The sequence below is a fragment of the Malus domestica genome, chromosome 11, assembly GCF_042453785.1.
Source record: "Malus domestica chromosome 11, GDT2T_hap1".
NCBI classification, from domain to species: domain Eukaryota; kingdom Viridiplantae; phylum Streptophyta; class Magnoliopsida; order Rosales; family Rosaceae; genus Malus; species Malus domestica.
This window is the reverse complement of record NC_091671.1, coordinates 38,135,460-38,152,228: the sequence shown is the minus strand read 5'-3', so window position 1 is coordinate 38,152,228 and position 16,769 is coordinate 38,135,460. Positions and strand designations below refer to the sequence as shown.

Here is a 16,769-nt window from a genome sequence, read left to right as displayed (position 1 = left end):
TTAATGAGAACTCCTTTACTCCGTAGACGTAGCCAATCTGGGTGAACCACGTACATCTTGTGTTTGTTTTCCTGTCTCTATCCATTTACATACTTATCCACACTAATGACCGGAGCAATGTAGCGAAGACCACAAACTTAATACTTTCTGTTGTACCAAAGTCCTCACTGATTTTGTGCATCAACAATCCTTAAGTCTTTACCTTTTTGCGTTGGTAATGGATGAGTTAACAGGACATATTCAAGATGATATTCCTTGGTGTATGCTTTTCGCAAACGATATAGTGTTGATAGATGAAACTCAGGAGGGGTAAATGCGAAGCTTAACATTTGGAGAGAAGTGTTGGAACCTAAAGGTCTTCGCCTAAGCCGATCAAAGACAGAATATATGGAGTGCAAGTTCAGTGCAAATGGAGGCTAAAATGAGTTAGGGGTGAGGATCGGAGATCAGGAAATACCAAAGAGCGACCGTTTTCGCTACCTAGGATCTATCTTGCAAAAGAACGGAGAATTAGATGGAGATCTCAACCATAGAATACAAGCTGGATGGATGAAGTGGAAGAGTGCATCCGGCGTGTTGTGTGACCGTCGTAGGCCACTGAAGCTCAAGGGAAAATTTTATAGGACGGCAATAAGGCCGACGATGTTGTATGGCACAGAATGTTGGGCGGTGAAGCATCAACACGTACACAAAATGGGTTTGGACATGTGCAAAGAAGGCCTACTGACGCTCCGGTTCGAAGATGTGACTACGGGATAGAGGTTCAGGGCCAAAGGGGTAAAGGAAGACCTAGGAAAACTTTGGAAGAGATCCTAAGAAAAGACATAGAGTACTGGATCTAACGGAGGACATGACACAAAACCGAGCGCAATGGTGTTCTAGGATTCATATAGCCGACCCCACTTAGTGGGAAAAGGCTTTGTTGTTGTTGTAAACATATTGAATCCAGATTTATCAACTCTGAATTGCAGTTGGGTTCTTAGTATATATATATAATTTTTTTTTCTGGGGAAAGAGTAAGAAATCTTGCTTGCAAATTGAACCCAGAAAACAAAATCTCAGTCTGCAGGACAGAAAAACCTTTGATTACTGGGAACTTTAATGAAAAGCTCTCGATACTGTTCATTTTAACGAAAAACTATATTTTTACACTAAAAATCACTTTACCCTTTATTTTTTCCTTATGGTTAAAATTCAAAGTTTTCAAATCATTTTCATTAGTTTTCCTTTGATTATTTATTATTAGGTTTGAAAACCTTGGTGAGATAGAGATTTTGGGAAACTTCTGTTTTGATGGGGGTTTGCTAGAGCAACAAAATCAAGATTGAAAGTCTTTTCAATACCCGTAATGGGGAAGAAGACGGGGTGGTGGTTCTGGGAAGATGGCAGCCGGAAAATTGGAGGTCAAATCTAGGTTTTGGAGAAGAATTGAAAAAAGTAAAAAACAAAGTTTTTAAGTTTTAATTGTATAATTTTTTTTTTAAAATATTTTAAATTTACATGGTAATATTTAATTAGATTTGTGGGATTCGCTTATGGACCACATCAACACATAAAATAATTTTTCAGGGGCTACATTGATTGATTTTTATTTTTAAAAACCATTTTGATGAGATAAATCAATTTCAGGAATCATTTGTAATAAAAATCTAAAAAAATATCATACAAAAATAAAATACAAATTGACTTGTTGATATTGATGTGAAGTTTTTCACTTTTGGGTAGAAAAAAAAACATCCCACAGGTTTTCCATTAATATTTCATCCACTTTAGTGTCCTAAGATCTTGTCACTGTCTTTCCTTCCCTTTCATTTTTCCTAGCTTGTATCGCCACCCAACCATCCAATCCATGGTGTTTCTTGCTGCCCTTCAGATCTTTGAGGTCTTTTGTTTATTTCATCGTATATTTATTTATTTTCTCCCTTCCAACCTTAGCAATGTTTGGCTTAATCTGCAGAACTTGTTATAGTTGGACATGTCAAATTTGTGATTACTAAATTTCTGTGGTTCGTCATGCTTAAGAGCTGCAGTTAGGTGGCAAGGAACTATGACCAAATATGTATAGTATTAGTTCGTACTTAATACAACCGTATTTTAGTGTGACTACACACGTGATCGTAGACGATATATTGTCAGGTTCATTCTTTTCTAGTAAAGTATAAAATTAATCTTAAACCATAAGATCAACAAATTCAGCTCCTCCATAGGTAGGCAATCCAATCACTACTGTAAACAAGTAAAAGTAATACATTTATTTATAACTTTGCCGTTTTACATTTCTAACACCATTTACAAAAGCTACAAGTTTGCTGGTTCTCTCTGTGTTTACAAGTAAAAGTTACAATTTTGTATATTGCTCTTATTCTTGTACATAGGTATTAAAGTGCTTTCTCGCCACCCCTTGCACAACTTTCATCCTCCTTCCACCACCAAGATTACTTTTGATGTAGAGCAAAACCCCTAGACTCTCTTTGTTGGCAAATCCCCTAATAGCCTTTGCAACTTTTCGATCATGAGTTTCAAAAATATAATGTACTCTAGGATAATCAAGAGGTCAAAAAATTTAATATCTAAACAATTATCGTCTTAAAGTGTGCACATAAATATGCATGAGAAGTCGCACAAAATAGGATAAATATTCTTCGTATCAATTGAAGAATGAAAAAAAAAAAGACAGTATACACTACTACAAAAGTGGCTTATTGTGTCGAAGACTGGTGTCGGTTTTATATAATATAATAGTAGATAAGATATTTTCGACAGTCTCTTTACATGGTGTCGGAAGTACGGTCTGTTATAACCAACATAGACTGTTAATGTTGGATTAAACCGACATAGTTTTCAATTTTTAACCGACATAGACTGTCTATGTCACTTATAACCGATATAAACTGTTAATGTCGCTTATAACTGACATAGTTTTTAATTTTTTTAAATGATGGTGTCGTATAAAAAGAGAATAGTGTCGCTTTCAACTGACATAAAGTTAATGTCGGTTAAAGAATCATTTCTTGCGCTTCTACCCGACAATATATTTTTATTTTTAGATATTTTCAAATTTCTTGGCAGTTGTAGCTGACATGTTGGTGTTTTTTATATACCCTGCCCCGTGTCTTCTTCTTCCTCTCTCGCGTCTTTCTTATTTGTTCTTTTTCATCTTCATTTATTCCTTCTTCTTCACAATAAGTTTTTCTTGCTTCTATTATTTTTATTTTCTCCTCTTATGTTTATTTTTTGTTTACAATTTAATTTTGTAGGGATTTTATTTGAGCTAGTTGAATACATAAAGAATTGATCGACGACGGAATTCTTCCATAATTCCAGTTTCTATCACTAAATTTCTTAAATTTAAAATTGTTTAATACACAAGTTTATATATTTAAAAAATTTAATTTAAGTAATTAGATAAATTTGTAGTATTTATGTTAAATTAATAAATATTTAGTCAAATTAATTGATTTTGTCACTTGAATTGTTATGAGAAAATGAAAATAAATAATATTTATAAGCATTTATGTTAAATTAACAATATTAATATTAAATATAACATAAACTGATAATATTTAGTAATATAAGAATATATTATGTTAAATTAATTTATTTTTGCACTCTAATTGTTATGAGGGACATACAAAACTTGAATTTAACAAACAATCAAAATGAACTACATTTATTAAAAATGTACAACCCATACATATTCTTCCCACACTCTTGCAAACGATTTTGAACCGGTTGTATGGTTCATTGTTTTCAACTCTCGATTGTGCTTATTTTTTTCGGCAATCTCCTAAAAAATAAGAGAATTTATTAGACAAATTTTAAGGTATTACAAAATAAATCATAAAAGGTTTACCTTTGTTTTTTCTTTATCCCAGTATGCCACTAACTCTGCCCACTGTGCATAATCCACATAAGTAGGAGGGTTGTAGTGCTCCCCAACTGCTCTATTAGTATAATATTATTTATTTTTTGATTTATTTCTATGCTCTTTATGCGCATGCTCTGCAATCTAAAACGTCATGTGGCAGATCAAAGGCATTTTCACTATATCTTCTTGAAAAATAACACTTCCCTACATTCATAAAAAAAAAATTCAAGCTAATTAATTTTTATTAGTCATTGACTTATTCTAGTATTTTTAAGTAAAAAAATATATATATATATACTCACACACACACCTTTATTCTATTCCAGAATACTTCCTTCTTTTGTTCCTTGATCAAGCGTCGATCTCTTGTCAATGGAAGATTTCTGTGATCTCTAACCTCTGACGCTACATGTTTTGAAAAAGCACTAGAATTTTCACTAATGCATTTTTCAGACGAATCAAATGAACAAGGTTGTTCTGTCCATTTGGGAATTGCGGATCCGTGAGTTTTGATGTTCCTTATTAATACAGCACAAACAATTAAAAACCAAGAAACAAAAATCAATTTTCAATTTAAACATAATATTAGTTAAAATACAAAACACAAACTGAAGATAATAATAATAATAATAATAATAATCTCTACTAATTAATAAAACACTCAATGTTAATCAAAATCCTATGAAATTACCAGTTTAACCCTCTAATTAAAACAGAACATGAATAATATATCTCTAATTAAAAAATAAAAAAAATAAAAAAAATAAAAAACTTCTCACTCTCACATTCTCTATCATTCTGCATCTTTCTCGCCAAAATCCTCTTCAACAGCTCTAAGCACCCCATCTCCTTATCTCCTTCTCCCACCCCGCCTACCTCTAACCCACCTGCAGATTATGTAGGCTCTTCCTCTCCTCCAACTCTAACCGCCTTCCACCAGACCCACCACCCAACAACTTCTCCCACATCCTCTGCGTTTTCCCCTATGACCCTTATTTCGCCACCCCCTGCCTCTTTGACCCATGAATCCTAGACTGGAAGCCCTCCCACCATGAATGGGCATCCAATGTTCTGAAGGTATAAGCCTCATTATTTAGTTTATGCATCTTATGTGAGGTTGGAGGAAGAAATTTTTGACCATTTAAAATCCCTTGCAATACGTTCGATGTGTCATTGAAATACATATGTTAATTATGGTTTATCAGCCCTCAATTGCTTATTTTATTGCATTTGATTGTTTTTACTTTGTTACAGGGCTTAGTTTCATCCAAGTAGAGTTCCACATTATACAACTTTTGGGAGATGTACTGAAGTTAGTGATGATTTTAATATTTCAGGTAACAATATCTTTACAAATTATTATAAAATTCTGAAAGTATTGCCTTACTCATAAGTTTGGTTTTATTTCACTAATGTTAGTAATTGTTTTCATAAGTTCATGTAACTCATATCACAGTGAAAAGATTTTTTTTCTTCAGAATGATGTATACATTGCACATTGATTATAACTCATACCACAATTAAAAGAAAATTGAGTTGCGCACGTATAGCGTGTGTGCTGGTTGCTAGTAATAATAATAATAATTTAAAAATGAACCAGCTTCGAACTTTTCCTCTTCGAATTGGAGTTCCTCAGAATGTTGATCTTCGATATGTTGATCCATAGCAAAAATTACTAGAAGGAGAAGGAGAAAGACTGAAATGTGGGAAGAAAGGGACGCTCATGGAAGAATGAATTAAAAGAGAAAGAGGGAAATGAAAGCACGAATGAAATAGGGAAGAACGGGGTTTAAATATGGATAATAAGTTGACGTCAATTACACCGACAGAGATTTCACTGACGTCGAATTAAATGCACATGGCATCGAATTAAATGAAGCTTACATCGGTTAATATGGATAATAAGTTACTAAATGTCTATCTTTAAATATTATTTCAAAAAAGTAGAGCTTTTTATAAATAGACAAAAGTTAGAGAGATAACATTTCTAATGACAAGAGCGAAGCAAGTGCAAAATATATCACACTATAACCTTAGTAGTTATAACACAAAAAGGATGACAGATAAAGAGAGGGAAGGATATTGATATTATTTCTCTTGTTTTCTTTCGCAGTGTGTCTCAATAGCACAAGGAGTGCTCTATTTATAGAGTCACTTCCGTGAAACCTTACAAATGAGGAATGATTATATTTTGAAAGTTTCAAACAGACATTATTCCCCAAGTCTCATTTCTTTGAGTGGGCATTCATTCACCCATTATCTCTACAACACTTCCTCTTTGTTGCCCACATATTAACATCAGTTACCTCTGTTGATGCACAAAATCAGCGAGGACTTTGGTACAACAGAGAGTGTTAAGTTTGTGACATTCGCTAAATTGCTTCGGTCATTAGTGTGAATAAGTATGTAAATGGATAGAGACATAGAAGCAAACACAAGATGTACATGGTTCACCCAGATTGGCTACGTCCACGGAGTAGAGAAGTTCTCATTAATTGTGAAAGGTTTACACAAGTACATAGGTTCAAGCTCACATATTGTGAGTACTAGTGAATGATTTAGTACAAATGACATTAGGAAATATTGTGAGAGAATGATCTCTATTTATAGAAGAGGGTTTCTAGTTTCATTTTGACATTGACACGTGTCGTGTTGTGATTGGCTTCTGATGTCGACACGTGTCGCGCTGTGATTGGCCTCCTGGTTGGAGGGAAACTTTTCTGGATCCTTGACGGTATAAAGTTGACCGGTGCTCAGTAGTTTCGGGATTGGTCATGTATGGTACAAACAACCTCGTTAAAACTTTACTCGGAAAAATCCAGTGGGAAAAAACCAAAGCGATAGAAAAAGAGTACAATTTTACCTAGATTGTTGATAATAGAGTCAAGTAGGCTTATGCTGCCTCATTAAAACATTGATATGAAAAACTTAGTGGGAAAAAAACATAGTCGAAGGAAAAAGAGTACAACAAACATGTATCATGAATACTCCCCTGATATTTATCTCTTCCTGATTTCGCATTCTTCAAATTTATCTGATTGGTAAGCCGACGTAATCCGATACTTTGCACTAACTTCTTAAACATGCACTTTGGTAGAGACTTGGTGATCAGGTCTGCCAGATTTTCATTGGAACGGATTTGTCTGACTTCAATAACTTTAGCCTTCTAAAATTCATGTGCACTGAAAAACTTTGGAGATATGTGTTTAGTTTTATCACCCTTAATGAATCATTCCTTCATTTGGGCAATACAGGCTGCATTATCTTCATGGATGACAGTTGGATTTTCTATCTCCGAAGGTAGACCAGATGAATTCCGGATATGATGGATCATTGATCTTAACAAAAAACATTCAAGACTTGCTTCATGTAAAGCAAGTATTTCTGAGTGATTTGAAAATGTAACAACTAATGTTTGCTTTGTTAAGCGCCATGAGATTGATGTATCTCCATTCTTGAACACATATTCAGTTTGTGAGCGGGCTTTATACGGATCAGAGAGGAAACCAGCATCTGCATATCCAGCAAGGATTTGGTCATTTATGGATTTCTCTAAGTAGAAGAGACCCATGTCTATTGTCCCACGAAGGTATCTCAAAACATCTTTGACTCATTTCCAATGACGAATTGTTGGAGTAGAGTTATACCTTGCTAACAAGTTAACTGAAAAAGCTATATCTAGTATAGTACATTGTGCTAAATACAATAAAGCACCTATTGCACTCAGATATGGTACTTCTGGACCAAGGACCATTTCATCATATTCTTTTGGACGAAATGGATCTTTCTTAATGTCCAAAGAATGAATGACCATTGGCGTGCTGAGTGGATAAGCATTGTCCATGCCAAATTGCTTTAGGATTTTTTCAATGTAAGCTGATTGGTGGATCAAAATTTCATTAGCACAATTTTGTTTTCCTAAGGTCTTTCATTTCGAATTCGCTTTTCAGATATTTAGCAGTTTTATTGAGTTATTCAAGAGTTCCAACTAGGTTCATATCATCAACATATTCTACCACTATAGCACATCCAAAATTGGATTTCTTAATGAACACACAAGGGCAAATGACATTGTTGATATATCATTCGTTGATCAAATATTCACTGAGACGATTATATCACATTCGTTCAGATTGTTTCAGCCCATACAATGATCACCTTAATTTGATCGAGAGCATACCTTGTAGTTTGTTAGTTGTTTTAGGCAACTTAAGTCCTCATGGGACCTTCATGTATATGTCAGTATCTAATTATCCATATAGATATGTAGTGATGACATTCATAAGTCGCATGTCAAGTTTTTCTGAAACCACTAAACTTATTAAGTAACGAAACATAATTACGTCCATTACAGGAGAATATGTCTCCTCATACAGGTCTTTGTGAAAAGCCTTGTGCAACGAGTCGTGCTTTGTATCTTGCAATCTCGTTCTTCTCATTGTGTTTTCTTGTGAATACCCATTTATAACCCACAGGATTTGCATCAGGTGGAGTTTGAACTACTGGTCCAAAAACATTTCGTCTTTCCAAGGAATTTAATACTGTCTGGATTGCATCTTTCCACTTAGGCCAATCTTGTATTTATTTAAATTCGTCAACAAAGCGAGACTTAATATCATCACTTAATATGATTTCAGTGGCTACTGCGAATGCGAACATATCGTCGATGATTATTTTATTTTGATCCCACAATTCATTAATACATGCATAATTTATGAATATTTCTTTACTTTCATGTACTGCTGTCTCTTTAGGGACATGTGTCTCATCAATGACATTTTTTTCTTTTGGAAGTTCAGAATCATGAATTGTGGATTTTCCATTCATTTTCTCTTCCTGAATAATTTCATTTGGATTCGGTTGTGCCATTATCTTTCTTTTTCAAGGGATTGAATCTTTTGAACATGAGAGTCTACCACTTTTCAGGCGTGCACCAAATGAATCATTCGTTGTTACTTTATTTTGTCCAACAAGGACATCAATTCTTGCAGGTGCATTTGCAGCTGGTATATGTGATTTTGTCACTTTCATAGCATCATTAAATGCATTTGGCATTTGATTGACAATACTTTGAAGATGCACGATCCTATTTACTTTATTTTCACATTGAGTACCACGTGGATCAAAATGAAACAAGGTGGGTACAACCCATGTCAGCTCTTGCCGTTCTTTTGGAACGGTCTTTTCTCCCCTAATGACGGGCAGATTGTCTCATCAAAGTGATAATCAGCAAAACAAGCTGTAAACATATCACCTATCAGGGATTCCAAATATCTAATGATAGATGGTGAATCAAAACCCATATAAATTTCCAATCTACGTTGAGGTCCCATTTTAGTGCGTTGCGGCAGTGCAATAGGCACATAAACAGCACAACCAAAAACTCGTAAATGTGAAGTGTTTGGCTAATACCCAAACACGAGTTGTACTGGAAAGTATTGGTGGTTGGCTATAGGTCTCAATCGAACCAATGATGCAGTATGTAAGATGGTATGTCACCATGCAGAAACTGGCAATTTTGTTTTCATGAACAGAGTGCGAGCTATTAACTGAAGTCGCTTGATCAATGCTTTTGCTAAACCATTTTGAGTATGGACATGAGGAACATGATGTTCAATGTCATGCAGTAATCATCAAAGGTTTGAGATGTAAATTCATCAGCGTTATCCAGTTAGATTGACTTAATGGGGTAATCTGGGAACTATACTTTTAACTTAATTATCTGAGCAAGAAGTCTCGCAAAAGCTACATTTCGAGTAGACAAGAGACAAACATGTGACCATTTGGTAGATGCATCAACCAAAACCATAAAATATCGAAATGGTCTACAAAATTGTTGAATAGGTCCACAAATAACCCCTTGAATTCTTTGCAAAAAATTATAAGGATTCAGTATCAACCTTTAATTGTGATCGTCTAATTACCAACTTCCTTTAAGAACAAGCCTTGCAAGGGTTATCATTTGAGATAGCAATGTCTCTGCTTAATAATGGATGTCCAGTAAAGTTGGTAATGATCATACGCATCACGGTGGATCCTGGATGACCCAAACAATCATGTCAAAGCATGTAATCTTTTGAATCAATGAACTTCTGGTTCATAACAGTATGTGATTTAATTGTCCTTATGTATGTATAATACAATCCACTCGACAAATCACACAACTTCTCTAATATACACTTCTGGGTATCATTGGAGGTAATGCGTAGATACTCCACATTTTCTGCACTTTTCGTTTCAATGTGGTATCCATTTAAACGTATGTCTTTGAAACTCAACAAATTTCAAGTAGATTGAGTATCATAAAATGCATTATGTATGGACAATATTGTTCCATTTGGTAACATAATCTGAGTTTTCCCTGAGCCTTCAATTACATCTGATTGACCTGATATTGTTGTTACCCTTACTCTTGTAAGCATCAAGCTTGAGAAATACTTTTGATCATGAAGTATTGTATGTGTAGTTGCGGTATCTGCAAGACAAATATCTCTGCCATTTCTCATGTTCTGAAAATAACCACAGTTTTTATATATGTTTTATGAGTAAATGGAATCACAATTAACAAACAATTTATAACAGAAAATTTAAATGCCACTTTTATTTAATTGAAATGCTGGTTTTCAACTACAAGCTCATAATAATAAAAGTACAACAAACATAAATGATTTAGTCGGACTAATACACTTTATTCCTCTTTTCCACAATGAAGTCTGAGACATCTAGGTGGGTTGTGTTCAACTATCCTAATAAGTCGCACACTGAATCAGGTATATCCATTGGACTAGCCTAGTCGAGGAAATTATTCTCAACACCCTTCTCCTTAAGGAAGGCTTGATATAGATCCATCAGATGTTTTGGGATACGACAAGTACGCGCCCAATGCCCATCGCCACCACACCTATGGCAGGTTCCATCAGAGTTTCTAAAAGCATTATTCATACAAGCTTTGCCTTTGTGGCGATTTCCATTTTTAAAACTCGAGCCTGAATTTTGCTTTGGAACCTGGTTGTGAGACTAATCACCATAGTTCTTGCATTTCCTGTTCCATCGACTTTACTTGTGGCCACGTCCTCGTTTATGATTATCGCCACCAGAGGATGTGCCGTTCACTTTGAGGGTAACAACATTTACTTCTTAGGTCAGGACTGATGATTTTTCATCAGTAGCTCATTATTTTGTTCAGCTACCAAGAGCACATATATCAGCTGGTTGTATTCAGTGAAGCCTCGCGCTCTATACTGCTGCTGCAAGAGCACGTTAGATGCATGAAATGTGCTGAAAGTCTTTTCCAGCATATCTTCCTCATTAATGGTATCCTCACAAATCTTCATCTGAGAGGTAATTCTGAACAAATCAGAATTGCACTCAGCCATTGACTTGAAATCCTGGATCTTTAGGTGAGTCTACTCATAGCGAGCTCTTAGAAGAATCACCATTGTCTGGTGATTGTATCTGTTTCTCAATGCATTCCAGAGAGCTCACGGATCTTCAACCGTTAAGTATTTGCTCTTTAGTCCCTCATCAAGATGGCGACGAATAAAAATCATGGCCTTCGCCCGATCTTGAGAGGATGAGCTGTTCTCTTCCCTAATGGTATCTCCAAGATTCTCTGCTTCTAGATGGATCTTGGTATCCAGTACCCATGTAAGGTAATTTTCCCAATAATGTCCAGGGTAGCAAAATCAAGCTTTGCCAAGTTCGCCATTTTATTTTCTGAAAAAAAAAAAAAAAAGATGTGTAAGAACTTACAATAATATGTATTCCTAGGGACATATAGTGTTAGAACTTTTGATTCTTACCAAATTTTCATTTTTGATATTCGAGTAAAAAATGATAAGCACTTAAAACTTCAGGCTCGAGATTTTCATGATTAATAAGAATGACGATTGTACTGCACCATTCTCATCGAAACAAGCATAGGATGAACAATTATTCCGTATTACTTAAACAGCAGAAAAATTTAAATACGCAGAGTAGGGTGGACAATTATATCGCACCACCTAAAATTGCAATGAAATTAAACAGTAGGCAAATTTAAATATGCAAGGTAGGGTAGTCGATTATACCGCTCCACCTCAAATTTACAGTAAAATTAGATCTGCAGTCTAAGATAGGCAATGATACCGCACCATCTTGAATTGCAGTAAGATTAAATTTACAGTTCAAGATGGGCGATTGTACCACACCATCTTGGATTACAGTAAAATTAATATAAATAAACACTAGGTTAGAAACCAGGAATTGCACCAAATAAGAAATCAAAGATATAAGTAACTCTTAAATTTAGAACGAGAAGCCGGCATGGTGCTAGCAATTCATCGCGAGATTGCATCATGTAGATGAAGCAGAAGAAGAAGAAAAACAAGAAAAACCTTACAGGAAGCATTTTTTTTTCTTTCGGTGAAGGGAGATGTGAACTATTTAAGGTTAGAAAGTCATGTTGATAACGTGTTATAAATATGCAAAAGTTAGAGAGATAACATTTCTAACGAAAGGAGCGAAGCAGATGCAAAATATCACACTATAATTTTAGTAGCTATAACACAAAAATGATAGCAGATAAAGAGAGGGAGAGATACTGATATTATTTTTCTTGTTTTCTTTCACAGTATGTCTCAATAGCACACGGAGTGCTCTATTTATAGAATCACTTCCGTGAAACCTTACAAATGAGGAATGATTACATTTTGAAAGTTTCAAACAAACAATATTCTCAAGTCTCATTTCTTTGAGTGGGCATTCTTTCACCTATTATCTCTACAACAGAGCTCATTTTGTAGCTACCTTTTAAAATGGGAGTTGGGCTTCTCTAGACCTATAACCGAACCTTTGTGCAAACTCATATTATTACGATGCAAAATAAAATGGACAGATCATTGTCAACAGTGATAAAATATAGAATAGTTTCCAACATCCAAAAAGTAGTAATAAACTGCTGGACAATATAATCAACCAATTTACAAAAATGATCCTGCTATACTATCAATTTTGATGAAAGTAAAAAATTAAATGAACTTAAACTCACGTTACAACCAACCAATTTAGTCAGAATCTTAAAAGACTATGAGTTGAATAACTCGGCACAACATATTGAAGAAGATCTTAACAGAAGCAGGAAATCTCACAGCTTTATTAAGCAATATTAAAAAAGAGAAGTAAACGATGGAGAATAATATAATAGAAGCAACTTAAAACTGAAAATTATTCCTATATCTTAAAATTCGAAATTATTCCTAAATAAGATTTGTAAAAATAAATTAAACATAAATTTATCGTTTAAAAGTGAAATTTCACCTGTTTAATTACCGATGCCACCAAATCCCAAGTTTTGTGAGACAAGTCAATACGCTCCCCGTCTTCATCGTCTAAATCGGTCAAGGAGTCGGTGCGCGAAATCGACATAGAGAATAAGATGGAGAAAAGTTTTTTGTTTTCTTTTTCTGATCAGTAAAAGGGAGAGGGATGGGATTCTTAGCTAAATAAGCAAACAGGAAATGGATTTGCAGACGAGGAAGAAGGGTTCGGGATAATGAATGGCTTCCAGAGAGGCGGAGGCGAAGCTAAGAAGACCTTCTTTAGGGTTATAAAGTCTGAATATATACCCTCGCTTCAGGGCAACCTAGCAGAACAGTATTCGAACACCCTCGGCTGTATCGAGCTTTTGGATGGTTGAGTTGGGCTTTCGACATTGGGTTTGGGGCTCCGAAGAAATTTGATTTGGGTCTTTAATGATAAATAGTCTAGTTTTAGTTGGAAAAGTAAATTGAACATTTACTTACCAATTGTTTTACCAGATGCAAGCCTTGACTAATAAAAGTTAGCTTCAAGCATTTCCCGTAACATTTTATTTTTATGATAGGGTTTAATTTCAGCACAAGCTAGAGCATCAAACACTGCAAAAATTAAAATGTGAAGTAAATCAAAGTAATAACATGTGTAGTATGAATTCCTAAATATGAAGGCGACATACGACAGATTTTAATAGATTTACTCTTCTTCATCTTATAAACATACATATATAGATGAACAAGGGACCTTGGGCACCGTAGTGCCAACATAAGTTCTGTTGGCGTTGTTTCAAGATGCAAAAATCTTCATATCCCTGAACGTTGACATCATATTAATCCTATCCATCAGAACATTATGACAGCCATCGGAAACTTGGCCGCAATGGAGTTTAATTGCCACCTCCGTCGCAGAAATGCCTTCAAAATCGTTGTATGTCGCATCCACCACCACCACGGCCGAGGGTTGACTTTTGCAATTGTGTTCCCCATTACACTATAATCTTTCCATCTTCTCCAAAGCTTCCAACATTGTTTGCAAAAGAAAATTAATCTACGGTCGTATTGACGATAATACATGTATATTCTATTCACATCAATTTTATATTAATTTGGTTCAATCAAGAGAATGAGAACACCAATGAAGATTAGCATTTGAAGATATTCATTTAACAATTAATGGAAGAGAAGAGAACAGAGACAAAACTAATTCAATTACCTGGTCCGCAGGCAATGTTGGTAACGTAGAGTAAGGAACACTCGTCGCCAATGGCAATACAATCGTTGCCTGTTCCGATAGACGAATCGCGAAGGGTGACATGGCTTCATCTTTGCTCTTGACGGCTTCAACTTGAGCCTTACGCTCTTTCTTAGTATCATCCACAAGCTTCTTGCTTTCCTTAGGCCATCTCCAACCTAATGGTCCAGAAGGCTAGATGGTAGAAAATAGCCCGAAAACCGTCTCCAACCGAGGTCTAGACCAAATGGCTCATGGGACCCAAGGGACAAAAAAGGGCTAAAGGGCCAACCGGCTGACCCAATCCAGCCAACCCTGGGCTTCATTATTAATACATTTTTTGTCGGATATATACGACAGTATTGTCCTCTTTATTTAATTTTTTTTTTGGGGGCCAAATTTTTATTTATTTTTTTAAATTTCCCTTTTTTCCTATAAATATCTAAGTCATTCTTACACCATTTGTCACATAATTTTCACCTTTTTTAAATTTAAGTTGTTGCACTTTTTAAATTTAAATAATAAATTATGTTTGATCATATGATCCTTTAGCCTTCGGTTGGAAACGGTTTTTTATCACAGGGCTAAAATGAGCCCTATCGGTTGGAGATGAAGGCAAATATGGTCATGTGCTGTTCATTAAAATATTAATACCTTAGAGGATCAGAGGATTAAAACGAACCATCTGACCAACCTTCAGTTGGAGATAACCTTAAGCTTCTTTTGTTTTGCTTGGCCGCCTTTAGCCCATCATCAATCTCGATCATGGCCTACATAACAAGATGGTTGTTAATATCAAAGGAAAACGAAGAAGGAAAAAGAAAAGATAAAGGAAATGAAAAATTATCATTACCGTAGGCACAAAGCATCATCACCCTGTCGCGGTTTGTCTCCTTCACGGTTAGCGGCTCATCAAACTCACTAACAACTACTTTGCGCCCTGCAAGGCAGTTGTTCACAAAATGAAGGGTTTATCGGCTTAATGGATCTGATGACATTTGAAAATATTACCACTCACGAAAGTGTTCATGTTTTAGTAATTGCTAAACATTGTTACAATGATTGAATTTGGAAATTGAAATGAACAATATTGTTTATGAATCTGGGGTTACAGACACATCTTAGCATGTTTATCAAAATTTTTAAGAAAACTTTAACAAAAAGCTTTCGGTACTGTTCACCGTAACGAAAAACCATATTTTTACACTAAAAAGTCAATACTAGTACTATTCACTTTACCCTTTATTTTGTCCTTATCATTAAATCTCAAAGTTTTCAAACCATTTTCATTAGTTTTCCTAATTTTTAATCTTTGTAATCCTATGACATTGTTTATCAAATTTTTAATCTTTGTAATCCTATGACATTGTTCTTTACTTTGAGGGTATTCTGAGTCGTAATACTCTTAAAATTTGTCTACATAATTAATTTGATTTAAATGGCTAGGCCCAATTGCCATTCTCCGTTTTGAAATGCAGATTTGGTCGTACTGCTTTTGTAATTGGTGGCTGGGAAGGTTTCTTAAAGCAAAAATAGAATAAAGCCTACTCCATTTTGCATGCTCTGCCCCCAAAATAGAGACTTGCGAAGGGTTGGTTGGTTTGCAAAATCCTTGAGATTCAAATGTTCAGAGTCCAAATTTCAAAGAAAAAACTAATAAATAGTAGTATTATTTTAAACCAAGAAGCCAATCACAACTCGATATGTGTCAACATCATAATAAAACTCATAGAGTCCCACATCAACCGTGAACGGAAGCGAGCAACTCTCCTCAACTATAAAAGAAGACAATTCTCCTACAATTAAGGGATAATGTCATTACTGTGCTTAAACTCGTCATTAGAGCCCACTGATGATGATTATGCTTAAACCTATGTATTGCGTAAACTCTTCACTATTAATCAGAACTCCTCTATCCCGTGGACGAAGCCAAACCTAGAGTGAACCATGAACATCTTATGTTTGTTTCCCTATCTCTATCTATGTACATATTATCCATACCAAGTAACCAAAGCAACCGTGCGAAGATCACAAACTTGACATTTCACGTTGGTTTAAAGTCTCATTGAATTTGTGCATCAACATTTGGCGCCGTCTATGGGAACGACACTTATTCCTACTCTTACTAGCTTCGTCAAGCTGGTTTACATTGTTCGTACACTCTCTTTTGATCAGGCATCCCTCAAAGGAAGCCACAACACACAAAACAACACCCCTTTGTGCCTAGTGTGAGGCAGCGAAGAAATGAAATAAAGAAGTTTGCTCTTCAAGCTAAGGACAAAGAGCTGGAAACTCAAAACAATAAGATAGCCATCATGAATGAGATCCTCCAAGAACAGTACAAGAAGCTCTACGGATGCTCGACGAGGCTAGGGAT

At 35.2% G+C, this 16,769-nt stretch overlaps 3 long non-coding RNA genes across 3 annotated transcripts; all 3 read right to left on the bottom strand.

The window, feature by feature from the left end:
- Window positions 1-3,642: 3,642 nt before the first annotated feature.
- Window positions 3,643-3,994, bottom strand: LOC139189729 (uncharacterized). Its single transcript, XR_011573597.1, has 2 exons — window positions 3,854-3,994; window positions 3,643-3,787 (listed from the first exon to the last, which is right to left on the bottom strand). It is a non-coding gene; the product is annotated as an uncharacterized lncRNA (long non-coding RNA).
- A 28-nt stretch (window positions 3,995-4,022) lies between these two features.
- On the bottom strand, window positions 4,023-4,312 carry LOC139189728 (uncharacterized). Its single transcript, XR_011573596.1, has 2 exons — window positions 4,179-4,312; window positions 4,023-4,072 (listed from the first exon to the last, which is right to left on the bottom strand). It is a non-coding gene; the product is annotated as an uncharacterized lncRNA (long non-coding RNA).
- Window positions 4,313-10,440: 6,128 nt separating this feature from the next.
- On the bottom strand, window positions 10,441-13,529 carry LOC103413363 (uncharacterized). The gene is made up of 2 exons (XR_525876.4): window positions 13,166-13,529; window positions 10,441-11,584 (listed from the first exon to the last, which is right to left on the bottom strand). It is a non-coding gene; the product is annotated as an uncharacterized lncRNA (long non-coding RNA).
- Window positions 13,530-16,769: the final 3,240 nt, after the last annotated feature.